A 10,426-nucleotide genomic window follows, 5' to 3' on the forward strand; every position below is an offset into this window, starting at 1 on the left:
TGATGAAATGAGTTCTTAATTTCAATGCCATTTAATCTTTATGGACAGTGCTCTTCTGTTCCTGAGTAGAAATATTTGCCTACCTTGAAGGCAAGAAGATACTCTACATTTTCTTCTACAAGTTTTACTGTTTTAATATATACATTTACATTTGCAGTCTAAGTAGAATTGATTTTTTGTGTATTGTGTGAGGTAGGATTGAATTTTATATTTTCCACAGTGATCCAGATCATTTATTTAAAAAGTACATCTTTACCCTAGGGACTTCAGCTGTCAACTTTGTCATATACTGAGCTTTATGCGTCTTTGGCTTAATTCTGAACTTTATACTTTTGTCACAATGTTTCAATTATAAGAGGCTTTATAATAATGTTTAATGTCTGTATGGACTGGTTTCCCCTCATGATTTTTCTTTTTCAGTATTTCCCTAGATATTCTATTTTTTTATATATACACTTTCCTATTATCTTGTTCAACTCTTAAAATTAGCTTGTTGGTATTTTTATTGCCATTGCCTTGAGTTTATAAGTTCATGATGGGAGAACTATATCTTGATAATGTTAAGTTGTCTTATCCAAGAATAGGTCATGTCTTTCCATTTGTTTGTCTACTTTGGTGTTTGTCAGGAATGTTCAAAAATTTTTCTTATACAAATTTTCCTTATAACAAGTTTCCCCAAAGTATTTAATCTATTATAATGAGATTTTTCATTACCATTATTACTTTCTTCATAGTTTCTGTATAAGAAAGCTACTAATATTATATCTTAATTTTATAACTTGTTATTTCACTGAATTCTTTTACTTTTTAAGTTATTACTGCTTTTCTGGGGTTTTCCAGGCATACTGTTGTATCATCTGGAAATTGAGATAGCTTTACTTGGTTACCAATTCTTAAGCCTGTAATTATTTTTGCTTGTCTAAATGCTTTGGCTGGTACCTCTAGTACAGTAATATATAGTAGCAGTGATAAATAGTGGGCATTCTGGCCTTGTTCTAGGGTTAAGACCCATGTTGTTTTTCTATTAATTAAGATAATGTTTTTTAGAACTAAGGTAAATGCGTATTTTATCATATCGTGAAGGTATTTTATATTCTTGAAAGTTTTTACCATGAATGGGTTTTGAATTTTGTCAGTTTTTCTGAGCATCTATGAAGATCATGATTCTCTTCCTCTTGATGTATTAATATAATATATGACTTAAGAGATTAGCCAAAGAACATATATGCATATATGCATAGCCTTGGACACAGACAACAATGTGGTGAAGGCTGTGGTGGGGGCAAAGGAGGAATGAAATGTGGGACATCTGTAATAGCATCAACAATAAAAAAAAAGTCTTGCATTTTGAATGAATTTTACTCGGTCATGGTGTATTATTAATGTGGTTTTAGAATCTGCTAGTATTTTGTTTAGGATTTTGCATGGTATTCATGGGTGATAATTGGCCTGTAGTTTAATTTATGCTTTATTTATCTGGTTTAGATATTATTATACTTGCTTCATAAGAGGAATTAGGATTTCTTAACTTCCTTTTCAATGCTCTGGAATAGTACTCTGGTTTTGGAAGATTTGGTAGAACTGCCTATGAAACTGGGTCAAGTGGTTTTTTAATGGGATATATCCTTAAGAACTTTTATTTCTTCTATGGACATTGCTCTGTTTTAAGCTTTCTAACCCAAATGGCATCAGTGTCGGTAATCTGTATTTTCCTAGGAAATTGTCCAATTCATCTAGTGTAGAGGTCAGCAAAATCATCTCATGATTTTTAAAAATGTTTTCTGATTCAATGGTCAACACCCTTTTTTTTTTTTTTTTGTATATTTGCTTTTTCTTTTCCCGAATCAAATGAACTAGTGGTTTGTTTGTTTTTTTCTTTTAATGGAATTTTGACTAGTTAGATCTGTTGTTTTCTGTTATCATCATTATTTTTTTTCCAAACATAAAAAAAACAGACAAACCTCAAAACCAAACTTTAATTCCAGCCAAACAGTGACAGGTGCAATAGCTGTGGACAGATGAGCTACAGTGCTGTGTGACCACTCACCTGTGGCTCCAAGAAGCAGCGTCACTGCCCCGGAGAATTTACCTTCAGGGGGCTGAGCTAAAGGGAAAAGGGGAGTCCGCAATGGGATGGGGGAAAAGGCACTACTTCTTGGCAAAGAAGATCGTGGAGTTGTTCTGGGTGATCTTGAAGCCCTGCAGCAAGTCCCCAGGAGCCCCTGCCTGCACCGCATTGTCAAACTGCAAGAAGGCCATGACATGCCACCCTGGGACCAGCCAGAACCCCTTGAAGCCAGGGAACTGGTTGAAAAGCCTGGACAGCGTGAATTCGTTGGTCTCCTGGCAGGTTGGGGAGGAGCAAGATATGATTTGGTGGGTTTTCTGAAAGAGGCTGGTTGGCAGCATCTGGTCCGGCCAGCATAAGCTGCTGTGGAGGCATGGACCCTGGTGGGGTCTGCTGGGGTTTGAGGCCTGGAGATAGGATCATGTCAGGGGATCATGTCGGGGCGGCTTGTAGGGAGGCTGGCCCAACATGTGGTGCATGATGCAGGGACCCTGACTCATTGGCAGCATGCCTGGGACAGGCCCTGGGGACAGCCCCTACTAGGAGGGCAACTGTCCCACCCTACACAACCTTATCAGCCAGGGTCTCTTGGTTTTCCTCTTCTGTTTACTGTCCTGCTTCACGAAGGTGCCCTTCTTGGCAATGATATGCACGTTGGTATGGGCATACTGGGTGTGCATGGGCTTGTCACAGAAGGGGAAACTGCATGGAACACAGGGCATTGGTGGCGCTGCCGACATCCTTGAAGGTGACAAAGGCCTGGCCCTCATCGTCAGCTCCTTGACAACAGGATATGCAGGATCTGGCCAAGCTGGGAGAAGACGGCATACAGGGACTTCTTCAGCTCATCCTTGTTGAGGTTGTTCGTATAAATAGTATGGTTGGCGTGGGTCTGGGGACCTGCCATGGAGGGAGGTGCCCATGGTGGGGTGACAGCCACAGTCTGGCAAGTGGCTCCTGCCATGTTCCTGAGTGCCAAGCACCTTTCCCGTTAATTTCTGCTGTTATCTCCGTTTTTCTTTATGCTTTCTTATGTTTTTTCTATTTTTTCTTAACTGGTAATTAATTTCTTAATCATTTATTTTATTGGCAAGTGTTTTGTGCAGTGAGTTTTTCTCTGATTACTGCTTTAAAATGCATTCTGTAGATTCTAATGTGTATGTCTTGATAGTCATCATTTCTTTAAAAATCTGTAATTGAAGTTTTTATTTCTCCTTTTATGCAGGAGTTACTAAGTATTTAAATATCCAGGTAGCCTTTTTTGTTTTTGTTAATACTAGGTGTATCGTATGTTGATTTTTCTGCAAATTAAATATAATATGCCTTGATGTAGATTTTCTTTGGTATCGATCCTGCTTGATGATCTCTTAGCTTCCTGGATCTGTGGTTTGGTGTCTGTCATTCATTTGGGAAAATTCTCATCCATTATTACTTCAGTCATTCTGGTTCCTTCTTTCTTTTCCTAGTATTCCCATTACACATTACACCTTTTGTAATTGTCCCGCAGTTCTCAGATATTCTGTTATTTTCCTTTCCTTGCATTTTCCTTTTTGATCTCCAGCAGTTCCTTTGGATTTCTTTCTTGGAGTTTCTCTGCTTACATTACCCTTTTGTCTTTGTATGTTCACTTTTTCCATTAGGATCCTTAACATATTGATCATAGTTATTTTAAATTCCCCATGTGATTATCCCCAAATCTCTGTTATATCCCAGTCTGTTTCTGATGCTTTCTCATTTTAGACTTTTTTTTTCTTGCCTTTTAACGTGTCTTGCAATTTTTTTGTTGAAAGCTTGACATAATGTGTTGGATAAAAGGAACAGCGGTAGATAGGCCTTCAGTGGTTTATTTTTATTTTTTCCTAGCTAGAAGTTAGTCTGTCCCTGGTTGCTGTAGCTATTGGGTCAGAGGCTCACGCTTTCTCCAGTGTCCTTGTTTTTGTCTCCCCTGTTTTCTTTGGGTCCCTCTACCAACTCCTTGTATAAGGGCTAAGACTAGTAATTCTTTTAACTGTATTCTCCTTATACAGAAGGCCTAGAAAATTGTTCTCACTCTTTAGTGTAAGCAACACGAGTTTCTTTATATGTCTTTAGCCCACTGCTACTTTTCTAAATTCAGAATAAAAGCTGATTGTTTTTCAAATATACCCAAATACTCCTTGGGAATCTAAATAAATAAATATATCTGTTTCCAAAGACCAAACTCCAGACTCAGACCCTTGACAATCGCTTTGACTTAATAATTTTTTAAAAACTAGTTTTTCTACTTCACACAAGAGGATAGTAGATTTAAATACTTTCTGGGTAGGTTAATGACAGTCTTCCACACACCACAGTAAGGTAGTCATTCACCTGCGCAAGGCACTGGTGAGAAGAATCAGCTTGTCAGCTCTGATCTGACCCCTTGTGGGAGTGCTGACTCAGACTGCCCAGCCTCTCCTGCCTGCACCAACTGATGAGTCAGTTGGGCTGACAGTGTGTAATGGGAGGGGCACATGGCCACGGGGCTTCTGTCTGCCATTAGCCTTCCTGAGACCTGCACCCCTCCTTTGCACTTGGAATGCTTCTGTGTAGGTGTTCGGGTGAGTAGTGGGAGCACTTTCACATCCTTGAATGTCACAGATGCCTGGGATTTGGCTGTGAGGTCCATAGTTTTCCCAGGCTCATTAGTGAAGGAATAGCATTCATTGCTTGGCTCTTGCCTAGTGTGGAAAAAGTAAATGTGTATGCCCTAGAGGCCAGGCCTACGGGGAGGAGAGCACGCCTCTCAGCACTGAGTCAAAGTTGGTTTTTCTTAATTAGGAGCCTTGCGATACAGTACGGTTATGCCCTCTGTGCCCAGTCGCTCCATCACATTAATTAGCACAGAAGGAAACAATTCCCATCTCCACCTAAGTGTTCCAGAGCTCTTGAATCTTATTGCACTTCCTTGCCAGTTCTTGGCACAGACATGTCTTACACAATCTCTCTGGAGGGAACTTCTAATTATACCCTTACCTAGTCTTGTCTCACTGTGGCTTTCAATTTTTGGGGCCTCTCAGCAGTAAGCAGCTCTGTCTTGTATAATGTCTGAATAATGCCAATTCACTCAGGATTTTTCCTCTCTAGAGAACCAGTGACTGTCCGTTAAGTGCCTTGCATGGAATTAGGCTTTGGGAAGAAAGACAATAAGACATGATACTGTCTTTAAAGGAGTAAAGGTCAAGGAGGAGAAGCCTATGTAAACAATAAGACAGCTAATATGGCCAGTTAATTCATTCAGGAAGTCTCCAGGCTAGGATGTTGAACTTGGAGCGGGCAAGGAAAACCATATGGAAGAGGCGATGCAAGCTAAGTGTAGAAGGCTTGTGTTTAGTGTTGAAAGAACGCGCCAGTCCTGTGTGTAAGGCACAGACAAAATGCATCACATTCTATGACATGTAAAAGGACAGTCTGAGAGGAAAAGCTGGAGGGGTGAGATAGGCTATATAACACACACGGACATACATTAACACTTCACATACCGGACTCAATTTAAATGTTAATCGGGGCTCTGGGCTGGCCCAAGAAGTTCATAGCCTCTGTCAAGCCCAGATGGGAGGTACAACTCCAAGTGTCAGGAGCAGGCATCTGAGGATCCAGTCTCAGGGATGCTGTCCCAGGCTTCCAGGTGCCACACTTGTAGGACCGAGGAAGAAATGACCCAACCTGATCCAAACCTTTCCGCAGAGCCCCCAGAGGGAAGGCAGGAAGGAGGGCCAAGAGGCTCCCTGTCCAGAGGTCTGAACTGAAGGGGTGGGGAGATTGGTGATCATGGAGAGAGATTGGGCCAAAATGCCCAAGAAGAGAGCTATGTCTTCCCAGGATTCTTCCTTTTCCCAAGAGGAGAGCACGGAAAAGGGAGAAGTGGCAGCTCTGCACCTCACAGCCAAATCCCAGGCATCTGTGACATTCAAGGATGTGGCCATGGGCTCCATCTCAGAGGAGTGGGCTGGATCCTGCGCATAGGGATGTGTTGCTGGAGAACTATAGGAACCTGGTCTCGCTGTTGCTTCCAGTTTCCAAGCCTGAGAACTACAATTTGGAGAACAGAGGAACCATTGATTGAGAAAAAAAGTACCCAAAAGCAGCTATTCAGGAAGAATAATTGTCACGTGTGTCTGCCTGAGGAAATTACTTGTATGTTGTCTAACAGGTAGGACCCTGGATACACACCGCCAATCCATGTGTCTCACCGGAGAAGACTCTTGAGGTCTTTTGTCTGTTGACACGTGGAGACCCCTGCATCCACATTAGCAGCTGCTCAGCTTCCCTCATCCACATAGACCAGGATTAGTGGATCCCATCCTTTCTCAGTGGGTATTAGTGCTCTTCCCAGTTCCTGGCAGTTTCATCAGTGCTCTGATGGGGAGCCTCGAAAATAAGTATTTGAAAAATTGTGTAAGACCTGCTGTGGGGTGACCTCTTGGATGAACAATGCCAGGTGAAGGTGTGTACCTGTGGGACTGGGACGGGTCCTGCACGCTGTTCTCCCAAGGGCGGGGCCTTTCCCCCTTCTCCCTAGGGGATCAGCTGGGGCCTCTGCTACCTCACTGTGTCGCCAGGGCTGGTAGCCACCAGAACAGAATCCTGCCAGTCTGTGGGTGACAGTGCTCTGTCCCCAGTGTTGACAGTGGGTGTGTCCCCATCTGGGAGGTCAGGTGTCTCTGACATTAGAGATATGTGCACTGCCTCTTGCTGGAAGTGCGTGTGCTTGCCTTGCCTCCGTCCCTTTAGAAAACAGACTTCCCAGAGTTTGCTGCACCGCAGGCACGTGGCACTTCCCTCTGGCCTTGTGTTGTGAAGAACGCTGTTCACTTGTAGTTTGTCCTCCCGGATTTCTGCATTTTTTCATTTTGTTTGGGCACAGGATGGGCCGGCCATTGCCCGACTTGTTTCTGGCCCTCACCGTGCACGTAGCACAGTGGTCTCTACCCTGAGATGATGCACAAACTTACCAAAAGGTCTTTTTCTCTGTATGATCTCTAATGCCTCTGGGATTTTCCTCTAAAATAACAAAAATATGTGAGCAAACAGAAAAAGACACCTATTGTAAGATTCCACTTAAGGAAATGTCTAGAATAAGTTAAAAAAAAAAAAAAAAGCACATCAGGGGTTGCCAGGGGCAGGGGAAGTGGGGAGTGAGTACTTGTGCAGGGTTTCCTTTGGGGGGTGGAGCAGCCAGCAGCTAGACTGGCGATGCTTGCACAGTGTTGTGAATGCCCATCATGCTCAGAAATAGCCCGATTTACAATACGACCAATATTTAATACTTAATCATGCTGTGGAGAAAGGGGAAGTATAACAAAGAATATAAAAGGAAAAGGTCAAACGGGTGATAAAACAACTTCTGGTGGGAGTAGGAGGGCTGGTTCTAGGACTAGAACACAGCTCTAGGACACAGAGTAGATTAGGACAGACGGCTCTAGGACTGGCCCAGATGCATTTTGTAGGGGCAGCTCCTCCCCTGTGGCGGGAACCAGGGCCAGTGGGGTGGGGCCTCAGTCAGATCGGCAGATGGTGCCCAGCCTAGCCTGGGCTCCAGCACTGGAGCTGTAGCAGCTGCTGGAGGTGGCACGACCACTGGAGATGGGCACCCCTCCTGCTCTAGCCTTTCATCCACCTCTTCCAGATATAGGACAAGTTCTGAAGCAGGAGCCAGCTTTGCCTCCTGAACTCCTCCTGGAGTTGCAAGAAAAATCACCCATGGGCCTGGATTTCCGTGTCCCCTCCACAGATAAAACAGCCAGAGCCTTCCAGAGAAGCCACAGCCCAGGACCCACTGCAGGACATCCTCCCCAAAGACAGTCCAGCAGATGGGTGGTCTGAGGCAGGTTTTTGCTCCTGGGCAGCCTCTGTGGGTGCTCCCTGTGTGTCTGGCACCAAGTTCTCCCAATAAGCTTACTTGGAACTCTACGTACCCCAGCTCAGCCACCTTCTTGCCCTTGGGATCCACATCTTTTGGCCCAGTTTGCAGTAACGTGGCCACTGTGCTCCAAGATGGTTTCTGAAATCTTGAGCTGCCTGTGGAGCTGGGTGGCTTCGGGAGGAGTCTTTTTTGGCCATCCATGGGCACCAGATCCCTAGAACCTTGTGTGGCTACTGTTACAACGGGCCTTCTCTAGCCCTTGCTGGTGTGGCACACCTGCCCCTCAGTGGTGGAGATAAGGCCAGGGTCTTTGTCAACCACCTGTTGCTCCTCCAGGACTTGGGCTAAGCTCTGTAATGACAGTGGCTGACAGCTGGTTCTGAGGCCTCCAGCCCTGCCAGGCCCTAGTCACTGCCACTTCAGCCCGCTATACCTTCTGCTCCAGGTTCAGGCCCAGCCCTGTGTCCACACAGACCTCTGCCCAGGGGGAATGAGGTTCACCTCCTGGGCTTGGGGTGAACCTCAGGCAGAGGTCACCCCCCATACTCCATGTCCACTGAGGCGGTCCTGACCTGGGGTTGAATGTGACTGGCCCACCAGGCTCTTCACCCTCTGCCTGTTCCTGCTGGGGGAAGGCCCTGTTCACATGAATCCCCTTACACACATACGCACCAGTAGGTGACATAGGGCTACACAGGTGGCATCAGAGTGGTGGCCTGGCCCAAACAAAACTGCCCTGAGCTTCCCATGTGTTACCTCTGGTTTCCGCCATGAAAAAAGGGCCACAGGCGTCTAGGTTGAGTCTGGACCCAGAGGGTGTGGGCTGCTGTGACAGAACACTGTCACTGCTGCTGCTTTTGAGACCTTGGCCTCCGGGTAGGGGCAGACAGCAAGCAGACATCCTGCTGGCTGAAATACCTCTACCTCAGTGTGCTGGGGAGGGGCAGTTTTAGAATGTGGCTGCCTGGTTACCAGGGGTCAAGTTCTGTTGGGCTCTGCTGTCAGGAAGTGAGGTTGCTGCCTGGGTCCCCTACCCTGAGCGTCTCCTCAGTCAAGAGCAGTGACCCTGCCTGAAGAACCCTCCCGGAGCCTGCCCCGCTGGAGGGGCTGACTCTGGAGAGTGGCTCAGGGCCACACGTAGGGCCACCTGTTGAACCTGTGCTTTCTGTCCCACTAGAATTTGTTTTCTTCCACCTCTATGACTTCTTTAAATTTTTGTTTCCCCTTTTTTTCCTTATAGTGTGATTCATGTCATAAATAAAAGTCCTTGTTTATATTTATATTTAAAAAATAAATGTTAATTGAAGTTGATGGAAATCCATTGGCATTTGATGAGCTTTGCAACTGAGAAAGTTAACGCGTGCCCCACAGTAGATTGGAATAAAGGGGTCCTGTTTATATGTGCTGCATAGTGAACTGCCCAGAACAGTGGCTTAACGTGGCCACAGTTTATTTAGTTCACCATTCTGTTGGTTGACAGTTGGGGCTGTGCTTACTCATGTGTCTGCCCTCGGCTGCTGGTTGGCTTGGGGGTCACTTGCTCCTCTCTCAGGTTGCGCCCTCCAGCTGTCCAGGGCGGGCCTGAAGCCCGCTGCTGCTGGAAGGTTCAGAAGAGCACAGGCTCTACTGTGCGAGTGTTTGTCCAGTCCCTGCTCGTGTCCCGTGCACCTTGCACCCCACTGTCCAGTGCAGCTCATGAGTAAGCCCGGAGTGGGCCGGTATTCAGTCACACAGAAGTGGTGTGGGCACAGGCCAGTGAAGGAATGGCAGCTATTTTTGCAGTCGCCACAGGGCCAGTGTTTGTATCACAAGTGTCCAGTGGAGAGGGAATAACTTTATATAGATAAAATTGACATGCAATAAAGTACATTCTTAAGATACACAGTTTGATTAGCTTTGACCTGTGTGTCCACTTGTGAAACCATCACTACAATCAAGTTGGTGAACCCCCAAAATTCCCTCATATCCTCTTGGAATCCCCATCATTCCCCAGGCAGTGAACCAGCAAACGTCTCGTCCTCCGGAGCTTCGTGGCACTAAAATTTGTTCGTCTGGTTATGTGGCAAATGGCACTGGTGCTTCTGTTGCAGACCTAAGGCCTCCTCCATGCAAGGACAGTCTTGACTAGAGACTGGTAGCCTAGTTCCCGTCTCTCCTGGGCCTCGGGGAAACCAGGGTGTTCCCCTCACTTCATTTTCCCAGCGTTTTCCTTTCCTTGGTTCTGCTGAGTCATGGTGGGCCAGTGGTTCTCATCCAGGAGTGATTTTGCCCCTTAGGGACATTGGCAATGTCTGGACACGTTTTCACGTGTGAATGACTGAGGTGAGAGGGTAGGGGAAGCTGTGGCCTGTAGTGTAAAAGGCCATAGATGCTGCTAAATTTTCTACAATGCTTAGGACAACCCCACCATAAAGAATTATCTGGCCTCAAATGAAAACAATACCCAGGTAAAAAAATTGATAGAGTAATTAATT

The 10,426-nt window shown here is 45.4% G+C and overlaps 1 pseudogene; it reads right to left on the bottom strand.

Annotated features, from left to right (window-relative positions):
• Positions 1 to 2,148: 2,148 nt before the first annotated feature.
• LOC112312757 (U1 small nuclear ribonucleoprotein A pseudogene) lies at positions 2,149 to 2,975 on the bottom strand (annotated as a pseudogene).
• Between the last annotated feature and the right edge of the window lie 7,451 nt (positions 2,976 to 10,426).

The sequence above is a fragment of the Desmodus rotundus genome, chromosome 9 (assembly GCF_022682495.2).
Source record: "Desmodus rotundus isolate HL8 chromosome 9, HLdesRot8A.1, whole genome shotgun sequence".
Classification (NCBI taxonomy): Eukaryota; Metazoa; Chordata; class Mammalia; order Chiroptera; family Phyllostomidae; genus Desmodus; species Desmodus rotundus.